This window comes from Chenopodium quinoa, unplaced genomic scaffold (assembly GCF_001683475.1).
Source record: "Chenopodium quinoa cultivar QQ74 unplaced genomic scaffold, ASM168347v1, whole genome shotgun sequence".
In the NCBI taxonomy this organism is placed as follows: Eukaryota; Viridiplantae; Streptophyta; class Magnoliopsida; order Caryophyllales; family Amaranthaceae; genus Chenopodium; species Chenopodium quinoa.
This window is the reverse complement of record NW_018743850.1, coordinates 7,124,892-7,138,231: the sequence shown is the minus strand read 5'-3', so window position 1 is coordinate 7,138,231 and position 13,340 is coordinate 7,124,892. Positions and strand designations below refer to the sequence as shown.

The following is a 13,340-nucleotide window of genomic DNA, read 5'->3' as shown; positions in this document are numbered from 1 at the left end:
CTCTTTTTGATCATGTTCAATTCATGCGTTCTTACTTGAATTTTCAATTGTTTTCTTTGAGTTTACATTGTTGAATGCATTTTCATGTTTTAGGTTTTAATTAGTTGTCGATTAGTATGCTGCGCATTACTCGTTCGAATATTTACTTTGAATTCGCCAGATTATCTTCATTCTTACGTTAATTGTAATGAATTTTAGCTGTTTTGCAAATTTTTAGGGTATTCTTTGAAATTATGTACACATTTTCTGCTGAAAGTCAATACTCTGTTCATATTTTGTATTTGTGGATTTTTGAATGCAATTGTGGAGTTGTATACTTGTATTTGTAATTAGGTCACGTTAAGTTGTCATGTACTCTTGCGATTGAAAAAGATGATTACGTACTTTTTTCAATGGTAATGTAAGGTGATCCGATTTCATAAAGTATTAGCATATATTTTAAGCTCTATTTTGAAATTAGCACATGTGGTTATATCTTATATCATTAGATTATCATATGGTAGTTCTTACCAAGTGTGAAAAAAAAAATTTGGCTTAACAAGATTTGACCTCAAGAGCCAAAGATGGCTGTTCAATATAAAAAACAAAGGGTGTAGGAAATTACGATAGCCACTCAGAACAGTGATGGAATAGCCAAACTATTGTCAAGCTTATGCTAGCTAGATCGCGCCAAATCCTTAATTTTACTACGTTATGGAAAATGTAAAAACTACTTTTGATGGAGAAAAAATCTAATTGTATTGGCTTCTTGTGTCTTGTTTGTTTTCAAGTGAAAAGCCAATGACCGGGGATCAAACGAAACAATCTCTTTAAATTTGTGTAGGTCAAGTTAAAAGACCTTCTATACTGTTGCACAATTCTTGTTTGGGCCTATTTAAGGGCATTAGGGAAATGCCATGATATAGTCGTGGAACTCTGGGTAGAGAAAGGAGATATTCACTTTAAAACCTGCTTATTTGATTTTGAGGAGGTAATAGGATTAGCATGTTTTTTAATACGTCCTCCATTTTCTTTTAAATGCAACACACCTTGGCACGCACTTTGTGGAAGAGATTAAGTAATATAAATGGATAAATTAATCAAAATAATTTATACAAGTAGTAGCTTTCTCTAATCTTGGTGGTGAATTTATTTTTATAAAGTAGCTCGTTTACCTACTCCAATCAACTCCTAAAAAAGCGCGCTAAAAAAGTGTGTTGCATTTCCAAGAAAGCAAAGGAAGTATTTAGCTTAGGAAGATATATGATGTAATATACTAATATATTAGTAGTGATGCTCTTGGCGTTTCATTTTTTGCAAAATGGGATATGTAGCAAACTGGTTGTCAACCTTTTCAAGTAAAATGAGGTTGACACAGACCATTAGACAAGGAAGATACTCCAATGGAGAAGTGAGCTAGTGAATGATTTTATTGTTAGTAGGGTTTAACATAGCACCTGCTCTTCAATTTTGGTGATTCTGTATGAGCAAATTTCTTGAGAAAGGGCTTAATATTCTTGCTGATTTGATTGACTAAGTCCTTTGGCCATTAAAAAAAGAAATTATTGTTTGGGTTGTCTTTCTCTTTGCAAATTTTTTTTTTAGCATTTTCTCAATAAAAAAAAAAAAAAACTATTTTTAGCATTGCTTTTCCTATATTGAATCTGTCCATGCCATGTAATTCTTCCTCATATGATAACTGTTAGTATCATGTAATGATTTTGTTGATACAGAGATTTACATATTGAAGACTTGCTCTGTTGCTCATGATGAACACAGAACACAAATGGCATGCCTTTTTTTCTTAACTCACTAGGGAATCTGGACGAACTTAAACTGTCTGAAATGTATGTCTTCATTCTTCCTTGGCTTTTGTTTTGTCATATACAAATAATTATTCTCTTCTATTGTTATATATTAAAGCTTCATTTACATGTTTTATGGGATAGTGATACTAGCATCATAGGCGAAATTTAAGAGATAAGATAGTGCCTGTGAAATGTGAACTATACTTTATCTGAATGAAATTGTCTATTTCTCTAAGGAGCAAGTTTTAATTTCAAACATCAATTGGCTGAATCAATTGTCTCCTCATGCCTCTGCTTATTTGCTATGAAGCAGAAGTTACTGAATTGGCTTTCGTGTATAAGGGATAAATTTCTTTGCACTTGCAAGAGTAATGTTGAAAGGGAAAAATTCACGGCAGTTATCCCAACTAGGCAACTATAGGTAGTTTTCTCATAATAATCCCAACTTTGAATTACTCTAGGATAATTCTAGTTAAGGGGTTCGTCTTCCCAAAATGAACTCAAGAGACCAGTTTATCTGCCAAACCAGTTAAAACTAATAATGTTTGCTGAAGCGATGCTTTATATATTTAGATCAGATGCCCACAAAGTGCTGATATATTGTTGGCTTGATATCTGATAGAATAAAAGTATGAACCCAGATAACAATGGATTTTGATCAAAGCTTGGACTTGATTTTATGAATAGCTAACTCTTTTACTTTACTACTGAAGCAATTCTGAACTTTCTTACAGAGCTGATTTTATGACTTGAAATATTTCCAATTCATTGCCAAAACAACATTTCCATGATTAGCAAGTGATAAAGGTACTGCTAAATTGCTAACCCAATTAATTGGGTTTGTTTTATAACAAAAATGGAACTGCTCTTATCAAATCCTAATCGCATTTGACCAAAATAAGATGAAACTGCACATGGAGCAAAACAGCTACTCCCATCCACTTCTGGAATTTGTGAAATAGATAGAGAGATAGGGAACACAAAGTTTGTGTTACTGTAAGGAATTAAACTGGTCCTTGCGTTCCAGGGGTAGGAGACTAGGAGGGATGGAAAGCATGGCTGATTTCAGAAAAACAAAACAAAATAAATATGAGCCAATTTATAGCATGCCACGTAGCCTCAATAGCTGTCTGAGTTGGTTTATTCAGGTCACTGGTTCACTTTGGGAAGAACTCTCCCTTAGTTGGGAATTTGGGATTATTATGGAATAACTCAGAGTTTGGATTGTTATGGAAAGACCTTATATAGTTAAGATTCTTGTGAATTTTTCTTATTGAAAGAATTTGGTTGCAATTCTATTGCATATGACCCCAAAAAAATCAGTGGTTGTCACACGGTCACACCTATGTAAAAGATTATACCTAGCTTGGACCACTAATTAGGTAGCAGGGCGAGTAGAGCTCAATCCACAGAGAATGACTCATAGAGCCAATATAATATCTAAACTAAATTCCAAGCAACAAATCAATAGAGTTTGCAGAGCAGACAACTGATTTTGAAAATGGGATAAACTACAATGATGCAATAGAATTGACTTCTCACAAGGATGCATGGATCAAATAACTACTATCTTTTAACTCTCCAATTAACAACCATATGTTTGCCAAAATAATTTGATACAAGGACTTTCTTTGCATGTGCTAAGTATGATCTACATTTTTTACAGTGAAAATGAGTTTTCTATATTAAAGTTGTCATTGAACAAATCCCTATTATCCTGCCTCTGTCTTATAACATGATATCTAAATGAATCATTCATGATACTTTATTAGAGTCAAATTAAGAATTTTCGTTATGGAAGGAAGTTATTTGATTATGCTTTGACCCTTTGTCTTGATATGCCTGCCTGGTCAATTCGTGACTCTTCTAGATGGATAGGGAGCATCATAAAGGTAACTATGTGATTAGCTTGGGGAATATACTTGTATTGCCATTAGCATATATCAAATAAGTTGGTTGAGGTACGTCTTTGTTTTTGGAGTTTACAGTTGTATAATGGACTTTTGACACCGCACCGGATCCCATTAGTATATGTTAATCTGTAGCAGTTATGTACTTGTGTATAATTGAAGGAAAATCAATATTTGATGTTGAAATTTGATTTAATATACTATATATGAAAATTTTGTCCATGTAATACATGGAAAACCTGAAATCAGATGGGGCCTTGCAACTTCCCAGCCCCGGAAAGATCCATGATCTTTTGTTTTAAATTTTAATACCTAAGTGGTACTCTGCCAAACTTTGGGCACTATTGATTTATTTAGGCTGAACTCACCATGTTGGGTTTCTTTTTTCTTTATACTCCCTGGTTTGGAGTGAGGTGGAATTTGCCTTTCCTTTATAATTCTTCACTCACAACTTCATAGTGGAAGTTTTGGTCCCAGGGAGCTACATATTTTTTCTTTTAGGATAATGGTTGATTATTGACTTACTTCTGTGTTTTGGAGCTGTCATACATTCTCATATGCACCAAGTCAGTCAGGTTCTTACAAATGTGGCCACTTCATCAAGTGATATAAGGTTATTTTGGTTCTGAGTCAGATCAGAGTTTGCATACCATAACTATTCTTAAGATAAAGGACATTTTAGTTGGCTTGAGCTTGAATCAATGAAAGCTGTTATAGTCTTGTTTTAATAGCAACCTCCCAACATGAATTGCTGGTAGAGTTTGTGACTTCCTTACCTCTGATTGAATTGGACTAGCTGAAAATATTATCAATGGCATAAATTGCGTGAATATAGTAACAGTTGTTTCTAGATGTAGGGAGCATATTAGTTTCAATGTTTGAATGGTCACATGTTGTGTTTGTGGACTCCTTAGAAGGGCCCTTAACGAATTTACATTTTTTTCCACTCCTTATATTACCCCAAATACGCTTGTCTGATACTCTTCACTGACATGGATATGCACACTTGACATTTCACTATGGATCAATCATAAGCAATTTAGTTTATAATTTTGCTGCGGGACACCTGGACAAGCACCCTTATCTGACATTAGTATCCGGTTTCAAGTGGCATGGTGATAACTTATGCCATTGCCGAATTTAACTGTGTATGTATGTCTATATTTATTTGATGTATATGGAACTTCCCTCACCTTTTCTTTTGGGTTTGATACTGGCATATACAAGATGATGGTGTCACCTAACGATAAATTCATTTCGGGAAAATTACAAATTAAATGAAATACTCAGCATACATTTTAAATTCTACTTATTGTGAAATAGTTTTCGTAGTTTTTTCAATTGATTGTCTATGAAATACCCTCTTTCAATCTTTGTGAATGAGAGTTGAGGCTCTCTGTGTGTTCTAAGACCATAAATTTCCTAATTCTAGATTATTGTCGCTGATTTCTGTTCTAGTCTAGCAACTCGATTTCTGTGTGATTGTTTGGTTTGGAATATATATATATATATATATATATATATATATATATATATATATATATATATATATATATATATATATATTTCCCCTCTTTTTAAGCTCTTTTAAGGTAAGTATTGATGATTACAGTTACTCCTACAGGTACACATATCAGCAGTTGAGGTCACTGGTTGTCTGGTACCCAAATGGGAATCGGCTGCTGCAGTGCTGCTACTGACACAGGTACTTGGCCATAGTGGAGTGAAAGAATCAATATTTTTGGAGGATTTAAAGGACATCATTATCTCAGTATTATTTTATTGGAAGTGAAATTAATTCTAGGCCCGAGTTCACTGCAATATACCCATTGATTTCTATGTTGAGGAATCTTTTTTTAACAGTAAATTTAATCATGGAAAGCTAATCTATTATGAATCTTTTAGAAGCTTGTTCTCTAAGTTTCATTATGCTAGATCAATTGTATGTTTCTGCATGGAGTGATGGTTGAAATTGAATACGTGTGTTGGTTTTGGAGGAAACATGTATTACTTTACAGCGATAAGCTATCTACTATACTATAATGCTTCTCATTTTTAGATAGTGATGCAATACCTATCCATACCAGCTAGAACAACTTATTATAATTGTCTATGCTTTTTATTAGAGGTTTGAGAGCTACTTGTCACAGGTTGAGTAGCCCGCCTTTCCCATTATTGATAGGAGAAAGTAACAATTAGTTACTCTATAGCTCAAAAGGCCGAAATTTTCGGGCTAGTATATGCTCCGCCACCAAATCTAGATTAACATACAATAATCTACTTGCTACTCTATAGTAATTTAAGCAACTCTTTTTCTGGAGATACTATGATAGTTTTATTAGGCATGTGATTAAACTTATCTGAAATTTGTTGCCGGTGTTGCAATTCTGCCTGCATTTAATGTAGATATACTCTGTACAAATTCCGACCGGCCAACATTTGGTGGGGACCTGTTCAATGAAAGATGCAGCCGAAAGCAAAAGCTAGTGAGCTACAATCCAGGTCTGATGTCTCAGATTGAAAAGGTTTGCTTTTTTATCCGTCCCTTTTTGTATGCTCAAATGACCATTTTTAACTATCATATTTTATGTGCTGTGAAGTTTAATATATTATGTGAAAGAAACAGCATGAAACGCATGGAATGCTGCTTGTAAAATTTGGATTAAATTGATTGAGAAATTTGGGCTTCCAAAAGGTCAAAGTTACCCTCTTCCTTTTTCTCTTTTTTGACCCGTTGTCAACCTTTGTAGGCCTTTGTTGGGTTGATGATGGGCAGAGAGGACACCAATGTGGTGCATCTCAATGATGGTTCTTCTATTATGGTCCATTAAGTGCTTCCATTGATAGGGACCTCTTTCCACTTATTTGTACTATGTGTTCATGCTGTGCTTGATTTTGCAACCTTGTTGATTCCTTGTTTGGTACTATAGATTCAATTTAGACTCATTGCTTTGGCATTATATAGATTTGAGTACACTTTAAGACCCTTTAGTGGAGAACTGCTCAAAAGTTAGGACAAAATATCTATGATTGCCAAGGAAAGCTATAGCTTTCAAGGTTTCCTGCAAGCAAAATGCTTAAAATATTGTATAGGATAGTTGAAATTTAGGACAATAGGGGTTTAGAGATTATCTCCTTGCTTCCTGTAATCCCAGAATTTTGTCCTAAGGTTCCTAGCTTTTTTTATTTTATTTTATTTATTTATTTATTTTTTTGTGGCAAATGTGTAAACACTAGGCACTATCTTTGACCTGGAGCCTTTTCTTCTCTGCTCCTGCTCACATTTCGCAGGGGAGGTGTTGATGTGTGAGGGCCTGAGAGGTTGGGCATCTGTTCATCTCTTCAAGTAATGCTAAGTTAATTGCATTTAGACTTAAGTTTTTCAACAAATTTTTACCATTCATTGTTTCTTACCCTGGAGAAAATAAATTGATTGCACACTAGCCATTTTCATTGAAAAGAAGCTTACATGTGTAATTAGTTAGGCAACTAACATGGGAAAAACTATGTTACCTAGACTCTTCATTTTGCCTCAAGTTGTTGGATCCTTGAATTTTGGGTCAAACTCAAAGAAATTTACAAAAACATTTGTACACTTATCCATGGGAAAAACTATGTTACCTAGACTTTTCATTTTGCCTTAAGTGTCGAAAATGGGTGCCAAAGTTTGAGTAACATATGGAAAAAAATGTCCATAATATCCTCAATGAGCGAATTGTAATTCTACTTTGTTTAAAGCTACCATTAACATGTCGTCCTTGGCTAGGCAATTAGTTGGACTCTCTTTAATAGAATCATTAGATCTTTTATTTAGATGCCACTTCTGCGATTAATTAAGCCAGTATTCTAAGGATAAATGTACATATAATACCTATTAGAGAAAGCATATCCCTTCTCTACAATCTCTTTTGCTTTGTTTAGTCTTATAAGTCAAATGTTGGGTTGATGAGACGCACATATATAGTGATTGCCAGTGATGATTCCTTTATTTGGTCCCTCAAAGAGTACCCCCGTGCTAGAGGTTCCTTTTAGCAGCAACAATTGGAGAGGTTTCACATGATGTCTTTTCACTCTTTTGTAATAGGGTTGATCTGACAATTGGCTTAGTCCTGTCCATTGGAGTAAGGATCCAAATGCTTGAATTTTCTAATGTGAATTTGATTTCTTAAAAAGTTCTCAAAATATTGGTTCATGGTTCTGTATATTAATCATTACTATCTCTAGAAGGGCAAGACTACTCGAGGAAAACAGGAGATAAAAAACGCCAAATGCTTCCAAGAAAGTAAATTTTCGAAATTTCTGTAATACTACCTAAGAAATGTGTTTTTTGTGGAATATATTTTTGCCATTCTGTTTCTCTCCAAAATGGAGCTTGACTTGGGTTTTTTTAGGGCCATAACATGTGAAAAATGATCCATTTTGCTAATCATGCCTGTTCATGATAATTGATCTTTTCACATGCAAACGAAAAAAAAAAAAAATTCTTCTCTTTCTCGATCTTCACATACTATTGAGGAAATTTCACTAAGAAATGTTTTTTGTGGAATTTATCTTTGTCATTTTGTTTCTTCGGATTGGAGCTTGACTTGGGTTTTCTAGGGCCATAAGCCCATAACATGTGAAAATTGACCCAATTTTCTATTCATGCTTGTTCATGATTATTAATCTTCTCACAAGCAAAAAGACAATTGAAAAGAGTTTTTCTTCCCTTTCTGTCTTCGCATACTATTGAGGAAATTTCACCAATAGGTGTTTTTTGTGGAATCTATTTTTGCCATTTTGTTTCTCTCCAGAAGGGAGCTTGACTTGGGTTTTCTAGGGCCATAACATGTGAAAAATGACCCATTTTGTTATTCATGCTTGTTCATGATAATTGATTTCAGAAGCAGAAAAAACTATTGTAAAAAACAATCTTCCCTTTCTCTATCTTTGCATACTAGTCGTAAACACGGGCCAAAATCATCGCAGTTACTATCCATTTCAAACCAAACCAAACCAATATATTGAACTTAAAAGCAGCAACCTAAGCCGAGCAATACAGGCCTATAACCTAAGTTAGCACTAGAAAGGTTGTGGAACACGGAATGAGCTAACCGATTCAGGTCTTAGGCTTGCTCAGTGCTGGCTCGTAGTATCTTAGTTGGGACCTTACCTACACTGCTTGGGCAGAGGCCAAATCTTCATAGATCCTAGAGTAAAATGGACTGCATGAAGCTAATTGCACAAGAGTTGACCTTTGAAACAACTATTATTGCAGTCTCATAATTATGCTGTTTGTATCTAAAAGTTAAACCTGCAGTCTTTCACAGTACTGTGAAATTATATGATTACATCATAGAAGTATTATACACGGTGGTTTAAAACTTTAGATACATGGTATTTATATAATTACATCATACGAGTATTATAAAATTAGATTTGTCCAGTATAGCCTATAGCCATAGGTCTTAATAATGATGGCTATCTGATGACGTGTACCTTATTTTTACCATTAGTACATATAGCAGTAAATATTTAGGTTTTGCCTCATCCTGTAAAAACTGATGATCCTATTAAAAATCTTAGGCTAGGAACAAACCCAGGAAACTGGAGTTTTGGACTATCAAGTTGGCGAAGGGTAGGAAGGTCAAGCAAGTTATAAGTAGAAGTAGTTGGCGTTGGGGACAGTGCGTTGGAAAGATTGTGCGGCTTCAGATCAGCGCGTGCGCAATGATTGAAGTGACGGGGGACTTTTGTTTTTGGGGCTTGCGATGTTATCATCATAACTCATGAGCTATTCACTATTATGGGGCCTCTTTCCTCAAGAGCGTGTGCATATGCATACTATGTATTGGTCCCACTTCCATTCTAACTTTTCACTACTTTGGTTTTTTTATCCCTTTAAAACTTCCCTAACTTTGAACCTGTGCACGGTTCAAAATTTACCACGGAGTACTACTTCCGTACTTTTTTAGTTCGAGTTAGCTATTGTAATATGTAAACCGTGAGGATGTTGAAACACTAGGTGAGTTTAAAACAACAGTTAAAGGTTGGTATCCCATAAATGACTCTTTATTGTGAAAATGGGCAAGTATTGTAGGGTAAATTACGTATGATAATAAAGGGTTTAACCACCGTCAGAGATTGATACGCCAAATGACTCAAATATGCTTATTACGCAAGGGCAAATAAACAAGAAATGGATTAGATAATTTAATTGTGTACCTTTAATTTAATTTATGGTAACCTTGTGAAAATCTTTGCTATCTAAATTAAAGAAAATTGGATATTTTTCATTTTTTTCATTTAAAATCTACTTACATTTGAAAGTGTGGTAATTTTTTGCTTGATTTAGAAAGTGTGATAAAAAAAGTCTTTATAGACCTAGTGATTTACTCTAACTTCATGTATACGAAGTATGGAGTATAAAACATGAGAAAGTAACCATTATCCAATTAGCCATACATTATGATGCAACTGTAAAGCTCATTACATTATCCTATGTTTTCTTGCTCTTTTACTTTAGCTTAAATGGTACGGAGTATAAATATTTGTTTGTGGTGGTGCATTGTTGATTACTTGATGATTGTATATGAGTTGTTCTGCATTGAAGAATTATGTAGATAATAACTATCAATTACCCTGGAATAACTCTCAGTTTCACGGGTAACCCAAGCCCTTAAAAATTTTATGGACTTTTGTATGCATGGATGAGATCTGTAGATTTGTTTGGAGATAAATGGTTGTATAATTCTCATGTGTGAGAAGAAGGTTAATAGTTGAGACTGTATTACATTTTTGCGCTCTTATATGCTGTAAGATTTGGAGAATTTCGGGTTTTTAATTATACAATTGAAGTTATCTGCATAAAACCTGTTGGCAGTTTAACCTGTTATTACTTTGAAGTATACCAATTACTTAAACATTTGGCTGAATTAGAACAGTCTAGCGGTTGGAGAATGCATAATGTAAATTGATTAAAAGGAAGAGATTGCATTCTCACTTAATCAGAAGAAATGACAAATATAGGCATGTTATTGTAATATGCAGTTTGCAGTAGCTAAAAGGAAATAAATAGAAAATGGTGGAGATTATGTCCCACACTTGACATGATAAAACCATGTTAATTGAATTAAGTAATTATTCTCTCTTTGTTTCCAAAAGTTTGACTCACAATTAATCTTGAGCCATTTCGAAGAGTTGGACTCATTTTTTTTAACAATCCCTTTTGTTATCATCTTATTCCTTTTATCCCTGTTTACACTTTTTTACTTTTTACACCGCCTCTTTATCTAAATTTTTTCTTACACTCACTTCTATTTCTTTACCTCATATCTCTTACTCTACTCTCTTTTTTCTTACACCCGCTCACTTTTTCCATGGATTCCTAGAAACAAGTCTATCATTAACGAGTTGAACTTTCTAGAATGAAGGGATTACGTCATACAACTAACTCACTTAGCATCTCCAATGAGAAACTATTGTCAAATTAACTTATTATGTTGCGTAAGATTTTAAGATGTTTTCATTTTTGTCTCAATGGTTAGTTAATGAGTGCTAAGTTGTCCGTTAGCTTTTTGCCGAGCCAATTAACTTGCCTATAAAGTTATATTGATTGGCTAATCTAATTTATAATTTCAACTCTAATAATCAAGCTAGTAGTTTTGAATTGAACTAAGAAAGTTTCTATATAGCCAGTAAAGATGCTCCTTTAGTATTGCAAATATCCAGGAACCACTAATTTCAATCATTTTTCCCCACATTGTTTTTGAAATACTTCAATCAGACTCTATTTTACCAACTCTACATCTTTTTATTTGAATTTTTAACTTGCTTCCAAAATAATTTATTTTTGATTTTTTAAGTTTCATTTACTTCCTCCTATTTTTTTTAATATTGCCCTATTGGCCTTTTTAGGAAGTATCACAAATATTGCACCATTTCTATTTTAGGAAAAGAAATATTCGTGTTCACACTACAAATACCAAATATACCCTTACTTTTTAACACTTGATTGTTTAGTTTATGTATATCATCACTTGGGCAATCTTGTAATTTTACCTTTCTTTCTCATCCTTTTTTCCACTAATAAAAATTTTGTGCCCAACTCTTATGGTGTAATAAAAAAAAGAACTTAGAAAGTATTATTTTTAAACCAGAAATAAATGAGGCTTAGTTGGGACTTAGGGCTGAGGCCGCCCTAGTAAGAGGTTAAATTTGTAAAATTACAGGTAAAACCGCTATCGCTATTTCAAATAGCGGTTTATGGCAAAACCGCTACTTGAACAGTAAAAAAGTATTTCTCAAGTAACGGTATTGCTGATGAACAGTAGAGGTTAAATTTTGTTTCTCAAGTAGCGTTTTTGCTGATGAACAGTAAAAAAAATGTATTTTTATTTACGTCTTTGCCATTTATGAAATTTAGTTTGTTTATCATGTTGAGAAACTTGGAATTTCTCCTAAGGGCTATTCTCTTATTATATTTTTGAAAAGTTCCTTTTTTTTTTTTTTTTGTATTTGATATAACAGTGTTTGAAAAGGTGTGCCTAGGCGCTGAGGCACAAGGCGTTAGGGGTCATGGGCCTTTGTGGTCTAGGTGAAGCGATTTTGATGAGGTGGGCAGTTTAAGGCGCACTAAGATTTTTTTTTTTAATTTTATTTTTTATGTGTATCTTACTTCAACGAGGTGCACCAAGGCACACAGATTCGCACCTTGGGCGCAACCAACTCTGAAACGCCTTGGTGTGCCTTGAGACTGTTTGAGATGATATATTTTTATTTTTACAATATTACACTATTGGTTTTCTTTATGCTACGCATTTGGTTATCTGTGGTTTGAAGCAAGCTCAAATGAACAACGGTGGAGTCACAATTAAGAAAACTTGGGACGATGACAGTACATTTGAAATTGTGATCCCCTCCATTTTTTTCTTGCGTGCACTAAACAATAAATCTATATTTTTAAGAATTGAGGCAAAATTTACATTATGTTTGGATAACAATAATGAAGGGAAAGGAAAGAAAAGAAAAAGGAGGAAGGAAAATGGAAAGGAAGATGAGAGGAGAGAGAAGTTGACCTTCCATTTTTCTTCCAAATCTCTCCAGCGACGACTTTTCACCTCCCAAATCTCTCCAACAATGGAGGAATTTGGTTTATTAAATGGGGAAGGAAAATGAATCCTCTCAATTCCCTCTCATTCCCTCCTTGCATTGGGTAAGATATATTCTTTCTTTTCCCTTCTTTTTCTTTCACTCGATTTCTCTCTATCCAAACATAGTGTCAGTGCATACGGGTGGAGACAATATTGATGAGAAAAGTTATAAGTGAGAAAATATATCAACTAAGGTTTAATTCAAATCTTATAAGGATATCTATTACTCCCTTCGTGTTTTAATAAGTGTTACAATTTGACTTTTTTCACTATTTACATAATGGTTTTGACTCGATTAATTTACTAATATATAACAAACAAATGTTATTGTATAATACATTGTTGGATTCGTTATAATGTATGCTTTTATAATATCACTTTTTCCTATAATTTTACTAATATTTAATTAGATAAATTAATGGTCAAAGTTATGTTTCGGCATATATATTTGGTCAAAGTGTAACACTTATATAAATACGAAGGGGGTAATATATATAGGACAAATTTTTAGA

At 33.7% G+C, this 13,340-nt stretch overlaps 1 long non-coding RNA gene across 1 annotated transcript; it reads left to right on the top strand.

Moving 5' to 3' along the window:
• Positions 1–5,321: 5,321 nt before the first annotated feature.
• On the top strand, positions 5,322–12,643 carry LOC110685655. The gene is made up of 3 exons (XR_002504102.1): positions 5,322–5,402; positions 6,104–6,222; positions 12,206–12,643. It is a non-coding gene; the product is annotated as an uncharacterized LOC110685655 (long non-coding RNA).
• Positions 12,644–13,340: the final 697 nt, after the last annotated feature.